Source organism: Lagopus muta, chromosome 1 (genome assembly GCF_023343835.1).
Source record: "Lagopus muta isolate bLagMut1 chromosome 1, bLagMut1 primary, whole genome shotgun sequence".
Lineage (NCBI taxonomy): Eukaryota > Metazoa > Chordata > Aves > Galliformes > Phasianidae > Lagopus > Lagopus muta.
The window spans coordinates 143,706,885-143,734,395 of NC_064433.1; the positions used below are offsets into that span (position 1 = coordinate 143,706,885).

The 27,511-nt window shown below is 44.8% G+C and overlaps 1 protein-coding gene across 10 annotated transcripts in view; it reads right to left on the minus strand.

The window, feature by feature from the left end:
* Positions 1–26,992, minus strand: part of FARP1 (FERM, ARH/RhoGEF and pleckstrin domain protein 1) — a 205,165-nt gene extending 178,173 nt beyond the window's left edge. For 9 of the 10 annotated variants that reach the window (XM_048933177.1, XM_048933176.1, XM_048933173.1 and 6 more), the window contains exon 1: positions 10,891–10,909. The gene's annotated coding sequence lies outside the window, so the exon portion shown is untranslated. Of the gene's footprint in view, positions 1–10,890; positions 10,910–26,687 lie in introns of those variants that run through there. The other variant, XM_048933180.1, reaches the window with a different exon arrangement.
* Between the last annotated feature and the right edge of the window lie 519 nt (positions 26,993–27,511).

Below are 27,511 nucleotides of genomic sequence, written 5' to 3' on the forward strand. Positions count from 1 at the left end.
TGCCACCATGGTGCAGCCACCATAAGGCATCACAGCAGGTCACACTGGTGAGCCAAGTCAACAGGAAGCTTGGGTATTAGATTGCTCCCCCTGAGAGAACATTATAGACTCATCTTCTTTTCTTGGATCCTGACTCTCAAGTAACTTTAGATTATGCTGAACACGGAAAGAAGCTTTTATGAATGCATCCGATAGTAGCACAGAGCAGGCAGAGACTTCAGAAGTGTGAATAACTAATATCTCCCAAGAGCCTTCTCTTGCTGAGCATGCTTACGCTTCGCATGCTTCCCCAATGTCAAGCAGACCATGCCTCTCTGTCAGAGGAGAGAGGAGTCCAACAGGCCTTGCGTCTTCATGGCAGCCCATGATGGAGCAGGCCCAGGCCCTGCAGACTGAGCAGAGTGCCTGACCTCCCCAAGAGTCTCACAAGGTAGGAAAGAAGGGGAAATCACACCTGGAGCCACGTTGGATGAATGCCGGGCCCAAGGTGGGTAAAGGGATGGGCCAGGACGAGAACATGAAATGGAATAAAGCAAGCAAGATGGGAAGAGGAGGAAAATGGAGATAGGGACCCACACACAGACTGAGGAAGGCAAAGGGGAAAAGACTATAGCGTGGGAGAGAGCAGAGATAGCTGGGCAGTGGGACTAGGGTTCTGATCAGAAGCTTGCATGGAAGGAGAAACTGCAGGTGAAAGAAGCACAAGAACTGGAGACAGGCACTGAAAGTTCAAAAGGAAGACCAAGACAAGAGGGGGAAAAAAACAAACAACAAAAACAATTCCCCAAAAAAACAAGAACAAAAATCCCTTTGGAGAAAGGACCGAATTTGCTGGCTTCTAGAGCCAGGAATGGAGGTGAACACTAGCATCCCACACATGCCCAATGATACCCATGCCTCAAGTCTTTGTTTCTAAACAGCATGGATTTTCTTTTTTTTTTTTTTCTTAATTTAAATAAGAGAAAATTCCTTAAAGGAAGAGGTGAGAACTAGGAGCTGCTTGAGTTAAAGCATGCCAGCAGATTCTAAGGTACCCCTTCCTGTTCTTGCACACAGTAACCTTATTTCCCCACCCTGATGCTGCCAAAAAGCATTCTGCCTCAGTCACCGCAGAGTAGCATTGCCTGTTAAAAGAAAGACATTCAGTATTTATTTTTCCCTCCATGCAGTATCATTAAGGCTTATTAATTACACTCTGTTGTTAAGACAGAATTAACAATATCTTTCTGCAGGCAAATTTAGCCTTCGAAAAATTACTTAACTTTAAGATCACCATACCCTTATGAAGGGAAGAGGAATGACATTTATCCGTATTTCATATATATGGAATTATAGACAGAAAACCCACGTCCTCAAGGTACCCAAACACCTACCCAGAGGAGTCTGTAGTCAAAATCCATTTGCTGATCTAGGTCAAACAGACTGAAATCCAAAGTAAATCCGCCAATTCTACACTCCCAAACTGAAACTCTGAGAGCCAAAGCATTTTTCAAGTATTTCATATCTAAAGAAAGCTGCAGAATGTGGCTACAGATCCTTTTACCACACGCATTCAAGAACATAAGGCTTTCTAAGAATTAGCTGACAAATCTCAGGTTTTATCAAGAAATTAACTATTTTCTGAGTGTTTGTCATTTCCTGACAACAGAGGGACCTCTGTCAAGGACAGAATCCATAGAAGCATGAGGCCACCACCTGCAAAAAGTAAAGAATAAGAGCTTTCTCAGACGTTGTGATACGCAACAATGCATCACTGCAGGAGAACCGTCATACTCAACAAACAAGATGGAGATTAAAAGAGGGGGAGAAAAAGCAACTAAATCATTAATAAATCTCCCTCTGCAGAGATATTCAAGACCCATCTGGATGCGTACCTGTGCAATCTATTGTAGGAACCTGTTATAGTACAGGGGTTGGATTTGATGATCACTTGAGATCCTGGAAGAGAGTTGGAAGACTCCTGCAATTTTGGGATTCAAGATTGTGTCTTAAATCACAAAAGGGGCAAATTACAGCTTCTAACCGTGGACTTTTACTTTCAAACATTAATCGTGATCTTTAAAGAGTCTCTAATCTGTAGTTGTATTTGAAATACTAAGATGCTCTGAACTCCTAAGCAAACATTAAAGAAAGCAAATAATGTAACTGGCACTACCTTGAGAGTCTAGAAAAGAGCATCCTCAATTTTCATACTTCCTGAAGATGCATACTTTGATTTCCACATGGGCTACAAGTAAAGCACCCGTCTTTAAACAGCACCTTATTATCCAGACAAAAAAGCATACCATTTGATGCATTTGGCACTGCCCTTACCTTGCCCTACCTCTCTACCCCTATAGATGCCCACAGTAAATTTCTTCCTTAGGTCCTCCCATTTCTTCCCGTCCCTGCTTCCAGCCTTTCACCTTGTACATACACAGACCCACACTAGTTGTTGCATCTTTCAGAGGAGGTAAGCATCCATACAAAGCTCTGGGGATATCTCAGGAGCATGCCCACATTCCCTTGTGAAACACAGTGGTGCACTGTGAGCAGTGTCTGGAGCAAGGAAGTGGTTGGAAGGGCTGGAAGGAACACAAGTGAATGTAAAACAACAGTGCGTTAAACACAAGAGTTGAACAGATGGGAGGGGAAAGAGGTGATCACCTTCTGTGCATTGATGTAACATTATGCAGGTTGCTTTATTTAAGGCAAATTCATGCATATGCTATTTCCAGGTGTTAAAGTCATTATAGCAGAAGGGAGATCCTCTGAAAAGATATGAAAATTTCCAGCAGGTATGGAAACTTTTCTCCTCCAACATCAGCCACAACTACACTTTCAAAGGGTCACTAACAGAGCCTGGCTCTGCAATTTGGACTGGTCTGTGTGAAGCAGATTGAACATGGCTGAAAGACCTGTACTTCATGGAAATCACAGCATGCATCCTTTGAAATAATGGCAAACTCTCCTCCACTCCAAAAGGAGAAGGACAGTTCTCCAGAACATCACCACCACAACAGCCACCTTGTGTCTAGCCACAAACCTCCTGCCCTCATGCTGGTGAGGGAATGGCCAGCACAGGTCACTCTCCTGACTGTTTCTCTCACCTGCTCTTGGGGGCTGCTTTTCTCCAGCTATCAAAGTCAGGCATAAATACTGCAGAATACCCACACAGAGGTGTAGGAAAGCACAAGCACACGTTGCCACTACTGTGTACAACAGACCTGGCAAGAAGCAGAAAGATCCTGTAGCAAAACATCAAGAATTCAGCTACCAGGTTATTCGTGACCCTTCTACCCCAGCCACCTTTATACTGCCCAGTACTGCAGAAGAAGCACTATCCACAATCCTATCTTACCTCTATCATCTTCTTCCTAAATATACGGATTTCTTTCCCAATATGCTCTACAGGAAAAGAAGTCACAACTCTGATCAATTAAAAAACATGGGAAAACTCAAAAGTTTGTATGCAAAAAGTGAAGGAAATAGCAATACTCTGCAGCCAGTCAATACCATACTTTTGCTCTGACATCACATAGGCCCTTCTCTATTCAGACTCCACAGGGAAGGTTAGGCCACCCTGATCACACAAGCAACAGCAGGAAGAAAATGCCCGGTATCAGTAGGAACAGAAACAAATCATCAAACTTACTGCAGTTTCTCTTGGATGAAGTCAAAGCCTTGGTCAGGAAAAGGAGATCAGCAGAACTGACACCTTATTTGCCATACGATCTCCTAAAAGACCACACAGGATTTCCCACTTTGCAACTCAAACACCTTCCCCTTTGCCCCAAAACCTATCATTGGAAGACACAAGTCAGTAAGTTTGCCACAGGGCTATTTACTTGCTTTCCAATGTACAAAGGCATGCAGCGAACCTCAGGAATTGCACACTCAACACAGGCCCTGTGACACAGTATCTCCCACCATAACTTTTGGCCAGTGAATTCAACAGGAAGCAATGCAGGAAATCCAAGGCATCGATGCAATTCCAGACCATGCCCTTCCTGTCTGGGGAAAGAGATCTAAAAGCATCTGGGACTCCTGCTAACAGAAACAGTCAACACCTCCTCTGAAGAGGAAAAAAAAAACCAAAACAACAAAACCCAACCATCAGCTACCCAACCCAAAGTTAAAAATAGTTTAGTTGGCACACATCAGAAGGGGCCACGGTGAGTGCCAGTCAGCATTCTACCTCCATTTTCCTGACATGCATAGACAAAGAGCAGCCAGCCCAAGTGCTGGCTGCAGCAACAGCTCAAAGCTTGTTCTGCTGCAGCCACAGTCATGATTCTAAGCCCCCTGGCCAGACCCCAGGACCACGCAGAGCTGCTTGTGCACCTGCAACCTGCTCAACATTAACAGAGCAGGCAGCAGCACAGGCTGTGGGCAGCACCCTTACATGCTCTGCGCACTGCCCTGCTGAGCACGGTTAGCCACTGACACCACCATCTCCAAAGGTGTCCCCAGCACGGTCCACTCTCACCAGCTGAACTGTCCGAGGCAGAGCAAGCAGCAGCCATGGCACACAGCCATGCGGCCACTCCCCAGTGCCTCAGGTACTGTGGGGAGCTCTCCTCATTCACACAGGACATTGGACAAATTTGCTTGACCTCTGAGTCACTAAATCCACAACTAAAATATACAAACAGAAAAGGAAATTCCAATTAGTGAGAGAGCTTGGGGGAAGGGAGACAAGGGAAGAGAATATTCTTTCCTGTATCTATTTTTAGGCTACAGAAGGCTGTCTGAAACCATGGCAATGAACCTGCTATAAATCCCCTCAGCAGCTCCATGTTTCGTTCCTTAAAGACAAGGATAAATGAGCACGTACTATGGATTAAACGGCCTAAATCAGAAGTGAATAAACTCACCGGCCGCTGGAACGCACTTGTGAGTTCAGAAGACTGCCAGCTATGTGAGGTAGAAGGCCAACCGCTCAACTGAGCATCTAGGAAAGAAGTACCACGCCACCACCTCAGGGCGGGCTGTGACAGCAGCCATTGTGCCCTCAGCACCCAGCTTCCTCCTTCAGGCTTGGCCTGGCTGACTCAGGTGTGCCCTCGGCCCATCGCTGCCCATCCTCCAGTCTGACAGCTGAGCTGTTCATCAGGCCGCATTCTGAGATGCTTTGGGTTGTTAAATAAATATAGTTATTTCAAATCTAGTAATTCCCATTCATGCCCTTCACATTTGCTGCTGAAATAACCTATTCTGTGTTCTTACATGGCGGAGGATATCACATTCATTCTATTTTTCAGTCCTTTGCCATCAACACCAAACTGGATGTGAGTATCTGCTGCTTTGGAGGACTGCAACGTCCCACAAAGCTCAACTTTCAAGACAGCTTTGCTTGGTGTGCAGAGGACGAAGACAGAGAACACACCTCTCTCAAGATACTTAATTAGATCCCCGCTCTTTAAGGAGCAACATCCCAAGTATATTTTGATGCTATGTGCTGTGAAGTTTTTTACATTAGTGTAAGATCAGGAAGAAGGGGGGGAGGGCAGTGTCTCTAAAACTGCTACTCAGCAATGCTAAAGGAAAAAACAAACAAACAAGAAACAACCAATTTATGGTGTTAACAACACTAAAACCAGTGGAAAACACCAGGATTTTTTCCCTGCATGGGCTGCAGAGGACAAGTAGGCTCTTTTGCTCAGCCCAGGTGCAGCATTCACATCACCCAAGCGGTGCGGTATCAGCTTCCCCACATTGCTAAGCAACACTGCTCCACATTACCTCAATTGATTCAAGGGTGGGAAGTTGATTCAGAAGCCATTGAAAAAGGGAGAAGCTAGATAAAAACGGCTGCGCAAAGCTCACACACACAAGCCAGGATCCTGCATGGTCAGAGCAAAAAGCAATTAAAGGGAAACAGGGACCAGGGAAGGCACAAACTGATGCAGAATAGAAAACATCCATGCTCAAACAAGGGGGAAAACGAAGCAGGTAGGAAAGGGAGACACAGCACTAATGTATCACCGCAGATACCCATGGAACAGTGAATTACGTCTTCCAGAGTGAAAACCAGAAAAGCATTGTATTAAAGAGAAAGCAGATAGGAAGTCATGTCCCAGAATGTGTGAATTAGGCAGCATAACATGAAGTTTATCAAGCAGCTTGTTTAAAAACAAGAGGAAAAGGAGGTACTTTTTCCACACTACAATTAATTACAGAACTCATTCTCAGTGAATGCCATGAAAGCAAAAATTTAAAACAGATTAGTGCATGATTTGATGTATTTATATAAGAAAGTCTGCCTGGGGCTGTTAAACAAAGGTGCAGACATGACTGTTGCTCAAAACCCTTGAACTGAAGTCTGCCAAAAAGCTGGGAGGGATCATTATTTTTTCCCTCAGAACATTACTACCAGCCATTAGTTGAGGTAGGATGCTGGGGCTAAACCACATCTCTGGCTGGAACCATCGGGACAAAATCCTGTGTTCCAGGTCCAGGAATCTTCAGCAATCTGTGCAGCACTGCAAAATCCAATTTTTTGATGTCCATCTCCCCAGCTGCTTACAACTGCTGAAGCCACAAAACACACAGAAGTTTGCTTCCCGCTGTGGTTGCACTTGATTAAGCATGTTCCTGTTACATGAATGCAGCTAGGCTACATGTTTCCAGACTGCATTAGGTGCAACTAATCCATAATTCTACCTATACTGAACAACTGGATTTAATTCTGTTTTGTGCTAAACAGATACTAAAAGCTTCCTTACAGCTGAGTTACAAAAGATCTCCTGTCCCCCCACTTTAGTTGGCTGAAATCAATTACAGTGCTGTGCTAGCAAATTTGAAAAACTACCAAATTTGAGAAGCTGCACAGCTTCTGGAAAGCAGCAGAAAGCAATGAGGAAGAAGAAGTAGGAAGAACAAAGAGGGTCCTCTTCTCCTGGAGGACTGTGAAGCTAACTGGCAAGAGAAGACAACATACAGTGTAAAACCTTGTTCTTCTTTCACATCCCCTTACTACTCACACAGCACTCCTCACAAAAATCTCCTAAAATACACAGCAGGCAGACTACAGACCTGGAATACGTCAAGAAAAAGGCCTCTCTGAGATTTATGCGGTACTAAGATTTAGGCTGCCATTTGCCAGGTGAGACATACACCAACTTGCACAGCCTTAGCACTATACTATAAATACAATTATATTATGTGCCTAGCTGTTAGCCTGAAGGATTTATCTGCTGTTAAAAACATGCTTAAAGTGCCCTGGAGAAAGTATAGGTAGTTTGGTTTCCATTCAGAAACACTAGCTGTGCTCCCAGAGAGAAATGAATTTGCATTTTGCAGTATCATCCATTTATAGCTAAAGTATCTAGAAAATATTAAGAGCTGAGGTATGTTATTTCTCTTGAGAGAAACTGAGTGAGCTGAAACATGCAGAAAGCCCTTCCCCTGAAACACGCTGGGAATCAATCATGAGGAAACTTCTAACTTGAAATCTCTTTCCAGCTAACAGCTTGGCCAGCCAGACCTCTCTTGCCCCTTGCCCTCTCTCTCTGCCATAAAATACCACCTTTCACACTTTCCTATTGTGCTCTGCATGCAGAGTTTTGCCACAAAAGCAACAAACCAATCTGTTATACTGCCTTGGGCTCAGCTGCTATTTCAGTCACCCTCTAACTCCTGCAGTGGGTGGTGGTTTTCCTGTTCTGCACAAACCAGTCAACGCCAGGGAGCCTGGAGGAGATTGCCTTCACCCACTGTCCAAGCTTTCAGCTGAACAATGCTGACCACACAAACCTCTGCATAAACCCACCGTTGGTTCCTACTGGTTACTACCACAGGCTGGCAACAGAACAGCTGCCCACATTTTCCTTCCTGGACAGCAGATAACAGTTACAATAACTCTTAACATAATTTGAAATACAAATAAGCAGCCTGCTGAACACCAAACCTCAGTCTCTTATGTGCCTTCTGCTGTTGCATGAAAAGGTCACCTCTTCCTTGAGATGCTGGCAGCATTTGTCAGATGGCAGTCCATCTGTTGGCTCCTCTCAGATCATCTTCTTGGACCTAGTTGTCTTGGCTCAATGATTAACCCACAAACAGCAATACAGACACCGAGATGACCTTTTCAGTGATTCTCTGTGATTTCCAAAGAGCAGCTATGTACTTTACCAAAGTGCAGCTCCATCCACAGCACAAACACCAGGCAACTGCTGTTACCACCTATTGTGGTAACACTGCATTGCCACAACACACTGTCTCAAAGCAAAACTGTAGATGCATCTAAGATTACATCTCTAGTCTAGTTCCTGGTACATCTCTCTCTCTCTGTCTCTCTCTCTTTCTCTCTCTGTGTCCCCCTAAGAACATTTATGGAGGAAAAGCACCACTGCTTTGATTCCAAATACACAAAATGAAGCATGTCTCCATGAAAGTTTCCCAGAACTATTCAGTAACTTAACAGTGTTAGAAGAGATCAGAACACATCATAGAATCATAGAATGGCCTGGGTTGAAAAGGACCACAATGATCATCCAGTTTCAACCCTCTGCTATGTACAGGGTCACCAACCACCAGACCAGGCTGCCCAGAGCCACATCCAGCCTGGCCTTGAATGCCTCCAGGGATGGGGCATCCACAGCCTCCTTGGGCAACCTGTTCCAGTGTGTCACCACCCTCTGAGTGAAAAACTTCCTCCTAATATCTAACCTAAACCTCCCCTGTCTCAGTTTAAGACCATTCCCCCTTGTCCTGTCACTATCCACCCTCACAAACAGCCTCCAGACCATTCAAAGTCAGATAATTTATTATTCCAAGGCCACTTGTAGCTAACTAGTTCAACTAGACAGAGAATGGCCATTAAAAGTCATGATTTGCAGTTTCCTATAAACACTCAGAGTCATGCTATTTCAGTCATGGGATCCACCACCAGCTATGTGCATGGTAGGTACAACAAATTTTGGAAAAACAGACTTTTTTAGTACGGTCCTTCATTTAGTCCAAACAAAAAATACTTGAGAACTCTCTTACAAAAGGAAGAATAGGGCAGTTTTTCCCTCAGGCCAATAAGCAGATCAGCACTTACCCTATTCAGTGCTTCTGTGCTTTCAACACCAGCTCTTCCCAGTTTAGTACAAACCTATAGTCAAACTCAGCCTTAACAACTTCCTCTGTATTACAGGCTCTTTGAAGTTAATGTCAAGATATATTTGTCTGCCCCGGGTTTTTTTTTTTCAGCCCCTGAAATTCCTTTCATGTTTCCCATTTCAGCAGCTTATGATCCTGGCACTTTTCAAACAAACCCTATGAAGGAATGGAATGCTGCACCAAGTTTCACAGCCCTCAGCAAGACCTACTCACCAGCAGGAAACTCTGCCGTGGTAGTTCACATTTTGCCTAACAGCAGACACAGTCCTGAAATGGAGTTTTTACGTACCGCTGCCTGAAAGGTTACTTCAGTACCTCTCTTGCCCTATTTGCTTCTGCATACAGCCTCTGGATTTTCTCCTCTTATGCTGCTATGTGCTCAACACAGAGCATCTACCAGGTGTTGCTGCAATCAAGTTTTTTGTTTTGGTTTCTTTTTCTTTTCTGTATTCAGGTTTAATCGGCAAGTCAAAGTGGTATAACAAAGATGTTTTTCAGGGGAATTTGCTAAGCCCTTCTGGTAACAGTATCAGAACAATTACTGTCATAAAATGACTCGATTTTTAAACATGCTTCTTTGTCTGCTTCAGGATTCATTCAGCCAAGGAGTGAGACAATGAAGCCAACCACCAGCAACGCTCCAACTGCTCAGCACAAGCCCGCAGTCTCCTAAGAGCTTTGTTAAGAAAAACATCTTTCAGAGACTATTGTCTCACCTAAACAAAAGGCTATTTAACTGCACTCTCATTTAACCCAAATGGGAAGCTACTGTCACACCAGGCGTGTATGAGAGGGCCTGTGACTAGCCGTAAATCATGGATGAATATTCTGGGAACCACTGCCACAACTGTGACAATCCCTGCTAGATCCAACCACAAAAAGAGAAAGTGCTGAAATCTTTGAACTGTTAAAGGAGGTCAGCAGGCACATCTTTGCTAAGCTGCCCAACTTCTGGTATCAAATAGTATGCAAGCAAAAATTTAGAAGCCTCATTATCGCAAAATTAAAGCTTGGATGGAACCACAAGGGAGAAAAGCTGGAGAAAGGGAGGCAAAGGAGGGCATGAGAAAAACTGTATGACTACCATCAGATCACCAAGAGTATTCCTCCATTGTCCAACTTCACTAAGACCAGAGGGCAAAACAGCCCTGGGCTACAAGGACAAACAGAGACTGAACCAAGCTCCTGAAAACCGTAAGAGAAAGTTCAAGCACAGCACTTTTCAATTTAAGCAAACGTGAGATTCTTTGAGCTTGTTTTCAGTCTTGCCTTGTTGAAGAAACTTCTAAAGATCACAGAGTAGAATCAATCTAGACTCCATAGGTTGGACATTAGGAGAAACTTTTTCTCTCAGAGGGTGGTCAGGCACTGCAATGGCTGCCCAGGGAGGTGGTGGAGTCGCCATCCCTGGCAGTGTTCAAGAGGCGCCTGGATGAGGAGCTATGAGATGTGGTTTAGTGCTTGTGGTACTAATAGCGATGGGAGGGTGGTTGGACTAGATGATCTTGCAGGTCGTTTCCAACCTTGTGATTCTGTGATTCCATAGTTTGGTCAGACTCACAAAAAGCCTGCCTAGTCTCTACAAAGGAAACTTGAGCTCAGGAGCATGAAGGGATTTGCTATTGCTTATGTAAATGGCATTTTGCTCTACCAGGATTTAAAATAAACTGTCTGTTCCCTTCCTCAAAAAGTTGAGGTTATCACAGAAAGGAGACAAGTAAAAAATAAACATGCCCACAACAGCCTACAGTTTCCAGGAATTGTGCTTGGAAGGATCTGCATCTAGGTTATTTTACTCACCCCCCAAGAAGTGAAGTGGTAGGAAATTCAAGTTCACATGTATAGGGGAAAGAAATTTCATTTGAATACACAATCAGCCAGGCATCAAGTAGTCTGCAGGGGAAAACGAGGTGGAAGTCAAAAATAGGCACAAATGAGCACAGGCTCGTGCCTCTCAGAGCTTCCCAGGCTAGCACTAGTAGGAGAATTATCACAGGCCTTGCTTGGAAAGAATTGCAGTTCGAGTAATAACAACAAAGTCCTTCCATCCAGCTGCCTTTCCGCATTTAAGAAATACAACGTGATGTCACAGTTTGCACCTTGACAGCGTTCTTTTGACTCACCTCACTAATCCTCAATATATGCTCTACCGCTACATTAAATTTGGGAAAGTGGGAATAAAAGACTGTTTTTGAAGAATTTTTAATAAATTTTATGGTCCAAATGGGAGAAAAATAACACAAATTAGCAAGCACAAAAACTCACATTAAGATTGCTTTTGCCATTTTTCTCTAGAGGTTTCTATCTATCAACTGATATATCCTGTAAATATTTATCTGCAATTAGGTAATTCTGTATTTACTTTAATGCCTCTTCTCTCCATAACCAACCAGTTACACAGTTTTTACATACATTCCTAAGTTTGATGTAGTTGCATTTACATGTGGTGCTTTTACAGCTATTGTGTTAGAAATCAGTAGATGATCCTCTCTTCGTGCTGCAATGCTGATTTTTTACTGTGGCTTTCAGCACACTTCAATTGGAAGGAATTAAATTTAAAACACTACGATGTCCAAAACATCATCTTAAAAATGCATCAGAAAAAAAATATAAAAAAATACCCCAAACATGATTACTATTTAAAACAAAATGATTTATTACACAATGGAAAGATTAAGGTTTGGTGATCATACATAATTTTTTCAATCCATTAGCTGTCAAATTTATTGAAATATTGAGAAAATCTATGAGGTGTCATTAAAAAAAAAATAAATCAAAAACCACCAGCCCTGTGACATACCTGATTTACACAATGCCTTCAGACAGCTGTAGTTTTTGTTTTTACGTATTTCAGGTGTTACTGTGCATAATCCCAATTTTCTCCCATCTGATTATCTTGTTCATAGATTAAAAAAGGATGAAGGAAGAAGTAAATGCTCGCCTGCTTTCCGAATTCCCAAATGAGTTGTCAATCCTGAGTTTATTCCAAAAGAGAACATTCTCCCCACATCTGGTAGCCAAACTGAAATCAAATTTCTAACTCACAACCTCTTCTGCGTCTCAAAACATGAATATGCTTGCACTTCCAAAAATGTAAAAAGCAGAACTTTATCCGATGTAAAGATAACAAAATAGAGATCTAAAAAACGTAAGGGCAGCTCTCCTTTACGCCTTATATATTTTAAATGATTTTATAATAAAAAAGGTGCATCTTTTGACCTACTTAGTTCAGCTGTCACTCACCCAAAGCTTTTTATTTAAGTGAAACTAACAGGTACAGGGAAGGCCCCTGCAGCAGTAATTACTATGGTTCAAATTTAATTTGCCAGCTTTATTCCTAACAGGAAGTTTTTAAGAAAAGATGTTTAAATTATTTTTTATCTGCCCTGGAGTCAGTCTGCTTACTTTCCACAGCTGTTCCTCTTCCCAAGCCCTGCATTAAACTTCGCAGCCATCTCACATTGCTCATTTTAAGTTAACGTTTCCAAGCTGCTGCCTCCATACTGAAATAATTTTACTGGAAATCCTAGTGAAATACTAGAAAAGTGCTGCCAGCAATTGCAATCTGACCTCCCATTACAATTTAAACATCCAAAAAGTTCAAACGTTTCTCTTCCAGTTTTCTGATGCTTCGAAAAAATCCTCATTCCAGCTGTCTCCACAGCTGGGATAGCACAGAATAAGACAACAAATGAACATTTTGCATTACAACCAGGAGATTCCCAATCAATCTATGCACAAATGGTCCGTAAGAATGCTGGAACCTTTCAGAAAGGGGGGTGTTTCCCCACTGCTTTGGAAAGAAATAGTTTTCATGTTTCTGCATCTGGCTCTGTGAAAATGTGCTTCAGTTTCTCCTTCTTCAGCCAGCAGGCCCTGAAGGTGAAGTAGCATGCTGCAGCATGAGCACCAGCCTTTCTGGATGATGGTGCAGACTAGGAATATCACAGAGGAGATATGAACATCCAGAATAAAGCACAGAAAAAAATACGTGTTGGAATACAGCCTGCTTACCTAGAGAGGGCCATGGAATTCTTCCCTTCTTGTTGCTCCTTCAAAAAAGACCACACAAAATATTTCTGCCTATAGAAAGAGACATTTTCTGCATACACCAAGAGAAGGACCTACAGTGCTATGTTACCTTTTCAATTACTTACACTGTGAAAGAGAAGATGATGGCTGCAGTACCACCTGCAAGGTAACACTTCAGGGAAGTATGAGCAATCCCTGGATAGCAAGCAAGCAGCCTGTTTACACACAGCAACTCATACACAGAATGAAAGTATGTTAAGTCCCAGCTATGCTAAAGCAAACTCTAAATATGAGCCAGTTTATGTTTTAGCCTTGCAATAATTTTGATAAACTTTACTTGATATTAGAGGTTACAGAAAGAGAACTCATTTTAATCAGTCACCACACTACAATCAATACTGAACAGCTATCAACACACTTAAATCCTTGCAATACAGCACAGTAGGGAGAAAAAAACAACAAAAGACCACATACAGTACACATGCTGCTGTCTAGCTAACTCTAACTCCCCCTTCTCCCAACATGATGCCCCCACTTCACCTTCAGCATGCCAGAACAGAGAGCACCATCCTCAGCCCACACAGCGTAGCCAGGTCAGCAGGAGCATCCTATGGACTCAGGACAAAACACTCTCACCCTGCAGTGATCAGGCAAAAGCCAAATGCCAGTAGTTTGCCATCCACACCTCTCCTGCACTTGCTCTGATGAACCTTTTGTTTCATTCCCATTTACCAGACCTACATGGTGTTTTCTGTATCACTGCCTTAGAAAGTTCAGCTTCCAAGTGAACTTCACTTCTCTTTCAGTGAGTCAAGTTCAAATAAAACTGCTAGAAAAAACACTGAGGTTGTTACTAAACAAAGCAGACAGTCATCGCCCTGGCATTTGCAACCTTCTTGCAACCAAGCACCAGTCTTGCAACTACTGCTATGAGCAGTTAGTCAGAGTTAGGGAACACTAACTATGGTTACATACAACTTGGGAGAGCCATGGCTTGGTTCACATCTGTCTGAAGTGCTGAAGATGGGGAAACCGACAAACAGCAGCTACCTATCTATGAAGCTGTTAAATATTTTAAGTTAAAGAATCAGGATTATTATTATTAATGAAAGAGAATTTTAAAAAATGAAAGTATGACTATCCATTCCATGTGAAGTCTCTTCCCCTCAATTAGAAAATTCCAAGCAAGAAGGACCTGCAGAACAGCCAGACACAATATCGCTTTAAGGAGAAATAAATACTGTGTTGTTGCAGTCCTCAGCTTGCAAAGTTACTCCAACTTTTTGTGTGCTCTGCAAAAACAGGCTGTACTTTGGGCAGCTCTCTTAATGGATCTGTTCAGTAAGGAACATTCTAGGTTGCATCTATCTAATAAAGAGAAATTAGTGGCCATCTCAGTCAGTGAGAAGCACATACTGCCAGGCAGTAGAGAACCTCCCATAACGGCTGCAGGGAACAGGGGCACCTTCCTTAATTCCTCTAGCAAGGTCAAGCTTGCTTGAAGGCTCTTAAACTGCACAGAGGTATGTAAATGAACTCCGTGTTAGAGGCAGTTCTGAAAGAATAAGTTTGATGCTTTAAATTTTTCATGATCTTAACACATCTCTGATGTCATGCAGAACAGTAGCTGTGCTCCACTTTGGTTCGTTGTTCCCCTTTCTGTCTTCAGCATAACCAAGAAATAACAAGATGCACTTCTGCCATCAACCTTCAGCCCAGAAAACAGAGACATGCTAACCAAAATAGGTCACCATGGATCTATGCCTCACTAACACAGATAAAATGACTACATCTGCGCTAACAAAAGGGAACCTTGAGGTTATTAATCACAGACCGCTTTAGCTCAGCATAAAAATAACACGTAACTCCATTTTCAAGAGAAAAAGCAGCACAGACTGTTTTCTATAAAAAGAAAAATAGTTGCTCGAGCAGAAATATTAACATCCAGAAGCCAGGAGAGAGACTGACAGATCTAATGATCCAGTAACTAGATTACACGTGATCTTTCCGAAAGCCAATTAGCAGAAAGCCCCAGCAGTGCCCAGGCAGCTCTCCTTCTGCAGGTAGCAACCCCTGTGCCAGGGCTGGGCAGCCCCAAGCTGAACAAAAGGGAACAGGAGCAGCAAGGAACCAACCATTCACAGGGGCACGTGAAGGATGTGGTCTGCAAGTTGAGTAGGAAGTTAAAAGATACATGAAGAATCCAAGCAGTTTCGTAAAGGCCAATTTACCAGAAGGAAAAATCCCCAACAGTAAGATTGTAAACTACATGAAGTATTTGGGTTTGTTGGTTTTTTGTTGTTTTTAATTTATTTTAATGGAAACAGTGGTATTTATAACATTTGAAAGAAGCCTGTATAAAAATATCAGCCCTTATAGGGAGCAACCTTGAATCAGATTTTGGATACACGAAAGACAATTCAGGACAACTGCCAAAATTCCTACAGAGTCTGGCTCAAGTTTGCAGTTCCCCAAAACTTCAGTTCAGCACTGAAATACAGCTCTGCAGACGATGGGAAGGAGAAGCAGGAACCTCACTCTCCAAATTGCTGAACAAAAATTTAAATAGATAATATCAGTGGTAATTAGCAGTCAGAATACAACATCCGGCCTACCACCAAGTAAAAGATATGCATTTACTCTTCAAGGTTGAGCAATAGGAAGAAATACTGACTTGTGATTCCTTGGAAAAATGAGATGGATTTCTCCCTGTGGAAAAACAAATGATAAAAAAATCATCCATGATCAGAGACATCAATAAGCAGCTTCTCTTGAGAGCTGGTAACCGTTCCACTATCAGTGCATGTTTTCTTACAGTTTTTCTTCCTTAATCACACAGTACAGAACAAGGTGTGTTTAGAACTGCAGCACTGGGCCATCGAAACTCCAGATAAGCCTCCAAAGATTTGCGTTCCTTGCTTACTGTTAAGAAAGCAGGAAGAATAATAGAAAGGCAGAAGCGCTCAAAAGTCACAGAGCTAAACTTGTTGAAGATGTGGAAGAACAGCCAATAAGTTCCAGGGCCCTACACCAACTGCTTTGGCTATCAGCTTATTGAAACTTTACAAAAAAATTAACAGCGTGTCTTCCCACCTCGTTTGTTTTATCAATGGAAAAGGTTGACACAGATATCATGGACAAACACTATGAAATGTTGTCGTAGATGTGCATTAAAAAAAAAAAAGCACAGGAAACAAAAACGTGCATAGAATCCAAGAAGGAAAAGCAGGTAAAATTAATGCATAATCAGTACCACCAGGTTTGGAGAACACCAAACAGTTCTTACTGTCTGAAAATCTCAGCTATGCACTGATCTAAATTGTCGAGAGTCAGAATTCTTTGCCCTGTATTACAAGAAGAAAAGCCACGTACTTGTTAATTTCTATCAGTCAAACACATTTCCCTAATCTCAGCCTTGCAATGACAATAGTATCATTGGGTGTATTTTTGCTCATGAATTGTCATTAAAAGTAAGACAAGGTAATGGCTCTTCCCAAGCCTCCTGGCAGCAGCACGCATGATGGGCAGAAGGACAGAACCTCAATTTACCTTATGCTCTTCTTTCACCCTCTAAGAAATTCAACTTCATTACCAAATCTGACAAAAGAAACGTGCTACTAAGCCAGAGAATACAGACATGAGAATTCCGAGGAGGGGAAAGAAAGGAGAAATAAAGAGGAGACAGAAAAAAACAAGTGCAAAGTAATGGGCCCAAACACCCCGTGGCGTATATTGCCATGCAACTTTAATACATAAGTGGAGCTCCCTTCCAATGATGCCCTAAGCACAACACTGCAGCCAGGTGAGGCTGCAGGAAAAGCAGGCAGCCAGTAGGCAGCCTTTGGCCCCAGCCTGGCAGAGAACTGCTCCAGCACAAGCACCCAGCTTCACGACTCCCTTCCCACGACCACACGACACACATACAAGGCAAGGTCCCCCGGGCGAGCGCCCTCAGTGCTGCGATTCCTTGCCTTGTCCCTGCAGCACGAGGAGTTTGATTAAACATCCCCAACAGGAGAGCACTAAACACACACTGTAAATTAAACAAAACTATGCTGATGATCTCGGTGCAATTACTTCCGACTGGTTTGAGTCTTTATTGTCCCCTCGAGCTCTGAGCTTCACAGATAAAAAGGATCCGGCCTTACTGGAGGAATACCAAAGAACGAGTTACGAAACCTTCCTTAAACACTTCCAGAGTGACCCAACTAGCTTTTCTTCCTGATGAGGTTCCAATTAAATTTAGCCTGGAAGTCTAATGAAAAAACAGCCTTTTCCAAGACTTATCATAAACAAGCTAGCTAATGCTTAGAATAAACGCAGCCATTGGTTAACACGCACACATGAATTACAAATTGCTGCAGCGTATTTTATTTCACAAGAGTCAGGCAGTGCCAAAAGTCTTTAGGAAACTTTTCCCCGGCTGATATCATATAATCCAACACTCCAGCATTTCAGCTTTTCCAAACTTGAGCCAAGCTGTTGCTTGATTGCAAAAGGAAACACACACACGAGCACAGTAGGGTTGCTTGCTGCGATTTGGATATTCTATGGGAAACGAAAAGCAGATAGTCTTAATCTGCTCCTGGGAATGTCTTTGCAAAAAAAAAAACAAAAAAACAAAAAAAAAACCTGGAGTTACTCACAAATATCCTCTAAGTCCTATTAAGTGTTATCAGGTTGGTTTTATAATTAATTTCCAGATATTAATTTCATTAGGCTCAACCTACTTGCAAGGGCCAGACCTATTATTCTGATTAATCTTCTCTTCCATGTCTCCAAATCACATCTTCCTTGCCAAGCTGGAACTCTTTTCCGATCCCATTCTCTAAAAGACACCCTGCTCCAAGGTTAACCCAGAGCAGCCAATAATGCAAGGCTCTACAACTTCTAAAAGCAGTTTGCATCTTCCTGCAGATAACTGTGTGGATATGGAGCTACCACTTTCCCTTCCCTGCAGTCTTCTCAAAGGACAGGCATCATCTCATCCTGCAGCCAATAACACAGATTTCTGCAGGGATCCCAAACCAAAGATGAAGAGGCATACCCAGCCCTCCCTCTCATTTCTTTATATAACAGTGAGAAGGAAAATGTAGCTCTGTTATTTACATCCACTCATCCACACTCAAACAGACTCACCATCCCTCCAGTTAGCTACTTCAACTTTCATCAGGCTATGCTTCGTCCTTGTATCAGCTGGTTTGTTCTCATCGCTTTGCCTATTGTCTGGCCTATGTAGCTTAACTAATAAGAAAATACAATTTTCAAACATTACTTCTGCTTTTACATAAAGGAAACCTGAAGGTAGATTTTGCAGTTCAATCCATTGTCCAGTGAAATTTTACCAGTAACCCTAAGAGTCAAAGCAACCTCAGCAAATACATTTGATTAAGAAGAATACTACATTTGGTTTTCATTCCTTTCCATATATGCCTGAATTTTCTTGAATATACAGACTGAGTGGGGAGCTTCCCGTTGGCTTTTTTGCTGTTATAATCGGAGGAAGATGAAAAGTTTACTGCTTGGCTGCAGAAAAAGAAAGAGCTTCTGAATTCACCCTTCTCACTGTATGCACAAACAGATAGATTTATCCCACTCCATCAGGGCAATGATCTAATTTTTCAGTCATACGCTCGTCGTGTGCTGCTATTAGTCCCTGGCTCTCCTCCATCACGTACTGTCTCTTCATTCAGGAAGACAGAACTGGCTTCCCTGGGTCTGGTTCTCTCAAGCAGAGAGCTGCCATCAAGTGTCATTTGCTCATCCATTGCTTCACCCGATCCTTGAAGCGTTATTACAACCAGAGACTGCTCCAGTGATTTCTCTGGTGCCTTTGCAGGCAGTCACTGCACACACCATCACAGGAGGAATGCTCGTGTTCAAGGTATTGCTTTGACATTTTCTTAGTTTGGGCTCTGAAACATTCCTCAGTGTGCACTTCAGATGGTGGACAATCGGGCATGAATTCCACATGGACTCTCTGCCCCTACCCCCCAGCTCTGCTGTTTAATGGGATAAAAGCACCATTACACAACATGCTCACAGTCAACAAACACTAGAGCTAGCAAAGGTTAGTTTCTAACAGCCCAATGCTTTTTCCACAGCTGCTGCCACATCACCAGCCCTTCCTCACCCCTTTCCTGACACCATCCCCTCTTCTTACTGCACATTTAAGGGATGAGAAATCGCCACCTATGTGCCTCCTGGGAAATTCTTCTCTTCCAAGTTCACTTCTGACACACTCATTCAGGCAAACTGACCCCATGTCATTGGAACTGTTCCATTTGCAACTTATTTCTCAATTCAAATATTATTAGCAAACGCAGAGCTGTGAGCAGGACTTCATTACAGTGCCTTCTAAAACCCTTTTGATATTCACGTGGCAGAGCCGCTTGCCCTCTCTCCACCAGAATACTATCACGCCATCTGCTATCTCTCATTTATTTATTTACTACTGAGAAACTGCCAGGATATTTTCTGCTACCTTCAGGTTCAATATTTATAGAATCATATAATCATTAGTGATCATAAATTTTAGGAACCCTCTCCTTTCTGCTCATTTTCTATTTCTCTTCGTGGGTTCTAGTAGTTTCTTTTTCCTGGTACTGACAATTACACTCAACATTTTAAAGGACAACAGGGGAAAAAATGGCTCTGCATCAGAACATGAAATAAAATTTTATTTTACACATTGCATCAATTAATTTAGCTAAACTGTAAAAAAAAAAAAAAAAAAGAAAAAAATAAGAAAAAGAAAGCTAATAAACACTGGTTACAAGAGCACAGTCATAGAGCTGGCCTTCTGACATGCATATAGCGATGCCTCAGTTCGAAACTGCAACAAAAACATTAACTTTTAGCATCTTCAAGGTAAATATGCCTAACAAACACAGTAGTAAACAGATTTTCAGGATGAATTTCCATGAAGACTAGAGCTGAAGTCTCCGAACAGAGGTTGCAGATTGCCTCCACGGAGGCTATTCTTGCAGGTCCACATGAACTTCTACAATGCACTCCAGCTACTTGGTACATGAAGTTACACACACCTCCTAAATCTCTGAAAGGTCCAAGAACTGAAACTCCCTCCCACGCTTTCCCATTAAGATTTGCCACATTGTTAAGGGTCTAAACGCTAACTGGAAAATGAGAAAACTCTTCTGGACAGGGAAAAAAAAAGAAAAAACAACACAGTAATTTCTGCAGACTTTCACAAGATCTTTACCTTCCCTTTTAGCCTTGATGTTTCAGAAAATAACCGCAGGCAGGACAAACGAAACAAATCATGCTTTTCCTTAATCTGAAAAGGACATCACTATTATACACCACAGTAAGAGCTGGCCAGACCCTTCCCAGTTGTAAGCACTGTTATTGCAATCATAAGACTGCAGAGAATTAACAAAATAAAGCCAAGCCAAAATCATTTCACCCTGATGGCATGCCGCAAGTGGCAGCAAACTCCTGGATAATTCATGGCAGGGTGAAAAAGAAATGAGAGGAAGGAAAGAACAGAAAGCTATCGATCTCCTCCACCCAAACACACCTGTGTTGCCTTCCCACCATCACACGAAGAGCACAGCGGCAGGGAGAGGCTACAGATACCTGCTGTGTTCCAAGCAGTGGAAAGACTGGCTCCAACAGGGCAGGGAGCTGTACCCCCACAGCCTCTCTTATCCTCTTTAAAAGAGGTTTATTTTTACAACTCATTTTCAGTTACATATTAATGTCACGGAAAATAACTCCCGTATTACTCAGCCTTAAAGCCTGCTCAGAATTCCTACCCCTCTTTGTGTAAGACTGCTAGAAACTCACCTCGGAAAGGAAAAAGGCCACTACCAAAAACCTACTCGCCATTTCATATTATTTAATAGCAGCCTTCCCCTCCCCTGAACTTTCAGGCCAGAATCACCACCACATAAACCTGCCAAACAGGACACCTCATTATTTCAACATGTGCAAGCAAAGCGATAGGGAGTTTCACAGTAAAACTGATAAGGAGAGACATAAAAGACTAATGAGCAGGCTGCCTGCTCCACTGCTGGGCTAGCCAAGGTCCCCCAGAGCACCTTTGGTGTTGTTCCATTGGGAGACAGACACTGGGACACGACCAAAAATAACATTTGGAGATGTATGGGAGAAATGAACACAAGGTCTGCAGCTCAGCCGTTTAATCCAGGCATGGAAAGAAATTATATGAGAGAGGATAATCAGCAGAAAAAAAACACGTGATGTAGAGCAGAAAGAGCCAATTAAATGTACACAGGTTACTGAGCAGTACGACCCTCCTTGTGCTGTTTGATCACCAGCCCAGTGCCACATCTCCTGCTGAAATAAACTGACAAATCTCTTCGTGACCTGTGCCTGTGGTACAGGTGACTGGAAATAAGGGTCCCTGGCTAAGGAGAGCCAGCGCTGAAGAGTCTAGAAAGGAGGACATATATGAAGAGCTGCTCAGGTCCCTGGGTGTGCTCAGGGCAGAGCAGAGGAACTGAAGGGAGGCCTAATGGTGGCTGCAGCTTCTCACAGGGAGCAGAGCAGCAGCACTGAGCTCTGTGTGACAGCGACAGGGCCTGAGGGAACGGCATGGAGCTGTCAGGGGAGGAGAGCTGGGGGTCAGGGAAAGGGGCTGCACCACAGGGCGGTGGGCATGGAATGGGATGCACAGGGCTGTGGGCACGGCCCTGAATGCCAGAGTTCACAGAGCGTTTGGACACTGCTTTCGGACATTTGGGTGGTGCTGGATGGAGCCAGGAGCTGGACTCCATGATCCTTATGGGTCCCTTCTGTCTAGAGATACTTTGGGATTCTATGAATGACCACGGCCAGTGAGCATCAGTCAGCCAGTAGGGCCCACTGTACATTGGGAACAGAGGTGCAGAAAGCCCAGCAGTGGCCTGAAGGAGCAGCAGACTCTGGGAGGGAGAAGGGTGCACCTGAAACTTGGTGATGTTTGCACTCCTGATAGGTTCTCCAGCTTACCAGTAAGTCATCTTCTGACCCAGAAAAAAAATTGCACCAGACAAGCCAGCTTCCCCAGCAGCCTGCCCTAGAGAATGATCCTATTTGCTGTGGTCTGCACTAGAAGGAAGCTGTTGCTTCAAGTAGGAATGGCTTGCTCTAACATCTCAGTTAAAAAAGCCACAGCTTTCCCTCAGACTGAGCCACCTGTGCAGCATATCTCTACAGGATTTCAGTAAGAGAATGTGCAGGACGGAATGACACTTTGGGTTGTCCAGTCACCCTGCAAGCTCCACACCCTTACTTTAGCCCCGAAACAAAGCTGGCATATTTGGAAGGTACCTAGGACTTAAATTGTTCTTAACATCACTACTTCTTTTAGAAATCTTGTACCACAGGATAGCAGCATCTGGCTTTGATGCTAAGGTAGCAGGAAAAAATATATATATATATATATATACTTATATTTAATGGCAAGCATGAGAACAGTGCATAGGCAAGGCACCACAGGTAAGGAAAACAGCAACAGGTTTTGCAGTGGGCTTCAGCACAACACCCACTTTGTAACCCAGGATAGAAAACCCAAGCAGCAAACACATTGCCTTACACTAACATACCAGCCAGCCCTGCACCAGTTGCTCACACCCAGCAACAAACACGCACTGTGCAGCCACCTTCTGCCATGAATCTCAGTATCCAAACTCCGTGACTTGAGATTGATGCTCTTTGTTCCACTCTACGTAGCAGCGCCAGAACAGATGCTTAACTTCCAAGGGCTTGTTACAAGAATCATGATTCCCTCTGAGATCAACAGAAAACAGCCTGCTGGCACCTTCACGAACTTCACCAACAAGGCTTCATTTTATTTGAATAGCAACAGAGCCACCATTCTTTTTCACTGAGCCCTTTTTTGAACACCCAAACATTAAAAGTAATTTCCACAACTTACACATCCAGATTTAAAATGTCACTTCATACTCCATCTCTCAAATGCCCCCAAAAGGTACCTCATATTTTCCTCTCTCCTAATATTTAATCAACTTCATTTCATTACAGACAAGCCTAAAGAGCTCATAATGCTGCAATTGATTACAAACAAGATAGCACCCACATCTGATGAAGGCTGACCTAATTGTCTGTCTCGTCTACATTTCTGCAGGGCAAATTTACTGACATTTTGTGCAAATTCAAAGCTGGCTGAGCCCAATGACCTTTAATACCTCTGTAATTAGTCTTCTCCGCCTTCACAACCAGAAAAGCAGTCGCCCCTTTTCTCCCCCTAAGTCAGCAGTCCAGCTGTAAACTACAAACCTCACAGCCTACTCAGCACCTACAGTCAGTCAAGCATTCGCAAAAACAACAAAACCCACTGTAGAAAGTACACAAACTGTGACCTTTCAAGGTCATGGAATCAGGTCTGGAAAGGCCCTTTTCAGACAAGCACACCAGTTTCCAAAAGAAGAAACAGAACTGCTGAGGCAAGTTGGTGGACAAAGTCAATAAACAGGATTTTTATACTGCTTTCCTAAAAATAAAAGAAAAAAAAATAAAAAAATAAAAAACAAACAAGCGTACTGAGAGGAAGTTCCAAAAGTAATGCCTTCTATTTATCTCCAAGGAAACTACAGCAGATATACAATAACACTCTTTGATAGAGCAAATTATCCACTGCAAAACACCATTTTTGAACACAGCACCTTTAGCTAAGTATACCATGCTCATAAACATCTGCACCAGTGCAGGTGACCCACTATAGCTGTCCCCACTGCTAACACGCACCACCCAGTGCCTCACTGTGCTCATATCCACTGGCTGGGCTCCAGAAATACTCAGCAAGTGTCAGTGAATGTCAGCAGGTGCCACTTTTTCCCTTATGGGGGAAATATGGAGACCCCCCCTTTGCTTCATATGCGCTTGGAGGCACTCAAGGCCAGGTTGGACGGGCCTTGGGCAGCCTGATCTGGAGGGTGGCAGCCCTGACCACAGCAGGGTGTTGGAACTGGGTGGACTCTGAGGTCCCTTACAACCTAAGCCATTCTGTGCTTCCATGAACAATGAGGGAACACGCACAGGCAGCTGGCAACTTACAGGAAATTCTTTAGCCCATTGCCAACCCTCAAGTTTCTCTGCCCACTGGCCAAATTTTCACTGCAAGCACTGAGAATAAGACGGTCCAGTGGCACACCTTCCCCATTTTCCTGCTCCAGCAGATTCCAGCCTGGGAGTCAGTGCATTTTACAGAACTGCAGTGGTTGGAAGGGAAGACCTCTAACACACTGAGTCCAATCCCCTGCTAAAGCAGGTCCCTACCAGCAAGTCACACAGGAGTGTGCCCAGGTGGCTCTTGAGTATCATCAGAGAAGGTGACTCCACAAGTACCCTGGGAGGCTTGTTCCAGAGGGTAAACTCCTAGAAATGTCAGCCCAAGAGGAAGCCAATGACTTAATGCAAAGATATTTCAAGTCAAAGAGTGCAACTCCATCACAGAACATATATAACCTAAAAAGCTGCCAGCACTGGCAGCCTCATGTTCAGCAGCATCAAGAATTCTTGTGGTTTCTTTTTTTAATTAAATGCTAGTTCTCATCATATATGAATTTCTTCAGCAAAGGCTTGCATTTTTTCTTATGTTAATCTCAATTCAGCAGGGAAAATTTACTGAACGGTTCTATACACTTACAATCCTCTGTCTGAATTTTAATGCAGAAATACATCTCCTAGAGCAAGTCTTTTCTTACTTAAACCATCACACTTAAATGGCAGATCCCCTTCGGTCGTTCATCATCCATGATTTTCTTTTACAAAATTTGGTTACAAATAGCCAGTTTTAGGACACCGATTACACAACAACTGATGAACTGTGTCAGCTTCAGAAATAAAGGGATTTCCGATCTGACATGCAGCCACTGAGCAGAAGTCAGGCTCTGGTGCTACACTTTCAGTCTCCCACCAATTCCTGACATCTTGAAGTTGTGTGTTGCTGTGTGTGTCAAACATCCTGCCCTCATTAATAAACTCTTCTAATTTATTTGGCTTACTCAAGAAAACAGTGTAGAAGAAGAACACCATTTCAGTGGCGTTCATAAGGCTGTGCAAAAAACAAGCAGAAAAATGCAGTTTCCTGACCCCTTCCCATGAAGATGGCAGCTGCCCCGGTGCCAACAACTCGTTCCATAGCTAAATCTGAGCTTCAGTCTGCAGGGAGAAGAAGAACTCAGTGTTTGGGTGAACACAGCATCATTTAAACTTTCAGAAATAGCAGTCAGAACTCGACATGTCACATATAAACCCTAACCCTTGCTGTTTCCAAAGGAAAGCAAGGGGCTGCACCATCCCTGTGGGAGCACTCAGCAGGAAGGCCATGGGGATCCCGGCCCACAGCCATATCCTTGCAGGTGGGACTCAGTGACTGGAACATGCACTCACACACACACACACACAGTGGATTCAATGCTTTCCTTCCGGCTTCTGCATGGCTCTACCCTGCTCATGAGCCGGACACCACATTCATCAGTACAGAGAGGAGGGAAGAACGAAATAATTATTAAGAAAGGAGAAAAAAAAAAAAAAAAAAAAAAAAAAAGAGAAAGATCTTAATTCAGAAGAATGTTTGGGACTTCGCTTACGTTTGGGGCTTTGGTTAACCGGGCTGCTGGAAAGCGTTATTGAGGTTGGCCCAGCTCCAGGATCAACTGCTCTCTGTGCACACAGACTGGAAGCAGCACCCGGAGCGAGAGTCAAAGTATCCTGGGGACAGCAACAGCCAGGGCCGAGCCACTCTGCTCCTCTGCAGTGATCGCTTCCCACTCTGCAGGGACAGAACGCTGCTCTGCAGGAATGCCCACGAGGAGGGCTGGAACTGAGGAGAGTTAGGCAGCGCGTTTCATTTATTTCATGCCAGCAACCGAGCAAATCTGGCAACTTAGGGGAAAAAAAAAAAAAAAAAAAAAAAAAAGCTCCACAGAGTTTGCGTATGCTTAAAAAAAAAAAAAAAGTAGAGGCAAAAAAGATAAGGCCTACTACAGGCAAGCTGCCGCTCTGGAAATAAACTTCTGTCTGCTCACAACTCTCCTGCCGGCTCCTCAGCCCGCACACGAGGCCACGGCGGAGGCGTCGCGGAGCCCCGGCCGCGGGCTGTGACCCGCAGAGGGCAGCGGCCCCCAGGCGGCCGCTACCGGCCCCCAGGCGCTCGGGAAAGCGGGGCAGCGGCTCCTGCCCAGAAAGCGCTCCCGCTGCCCCCCGCCCCGAGGGGGGCTCCGCCGGCGGTGCCGCCTCTCCGCCTCTCTCGGCCGGGAAGCCAGCCGCCGGGAGCGGAGGAGCGGCCAGAGGGAAGCGCAGGCTGCCCCTGGGGCTCCGGCTCCCGGCTCAGGAGCCGACAAAAGGCACCGCGCCGCCCGCCCCCGCTGCCCCGAGGCCCGCTGCAGTCCGGACAGCGGGCGGCTGCCTCTCTGCGCGGTGCCGCCCCGCGGCTTACGGCGCTAATGGGATTACGCCGGGCCGAGCGGAGCCCGCCCGCTGTCACCGCCCGGGGAGGGTCGCTCCCCCCCGCCCGCCCCGCAGCCCCCGCCGCGCTGCCCGCCCGGCCCCATTGTTCCCCGTGCCGTCCTTACCGTGCGCAGGGTTGGGGCTGCCGGCTCTCCTCGCTGCGGCTGTTGCAGGGGCAGTGGCGCTCGGCCGCCGGAGGTCCGAGCCATTAAAAGCTCCGCGGGGAGGAGGAGGAGGAGAAGGCGGCGAGTGAAGGAGGGCGGCGGGGGGCTGGAGGGAGCAGGGTCGCCATGTCCGGCTTCCAGCGCGGGGAGTCCACCCGGCCGGGCGCGGAGGAGCGAGGCGGCTGCCGCCCGCGGATCGGGGAAGCGGGAACTGGACGCCGGGCAGCGCGACCGCGCCTCCCCTAACCCTGCCCCCTCCCGGAGGGGGAGCCGCGGGCGGGAGGAGGCGGCCAACAGCCCCCTCCAGCGTTCACAGGCGGCGGATCGCAGTGGCCGCCCGTCTCGGCGATACCCGCGGCGGAGGGAGCCGAGCGCCGCCGCCCGGATACCTGGCGGCCGTTGGGGGCGGGAACAGCACCCACCGCCGCGCGGGGCACCTCCCGCCTAGGGGCGGCTGTGAGAGGCGGGCGGTCAGGGCAGAGTCTGCCCTCCCGCCCCGTGGAAGCAGAGCATGTCGCTGCCCCTTTCTGTGGCTAGGGGGACCGTGCCGATACGGGGACACGGTGCCCAGTAGGGAGGTTGCTCCTATTGCTCTGAGAGCCGGCTCTCACTTCGTTCATCGCTAGGTGACGGCAATTCCCCGGACAGAATTCAACAAGTGGCAGCAGCAGGCTGGGTGTCAAGGGCTGCCTCTCAAAAACGTCTCCTGTCCGTGGGCTGGGAGAACACCGCACAAGGGCGAGCTGGGGACCATGCCTCTCTCAGAGCATGAGCACCTCTATGCT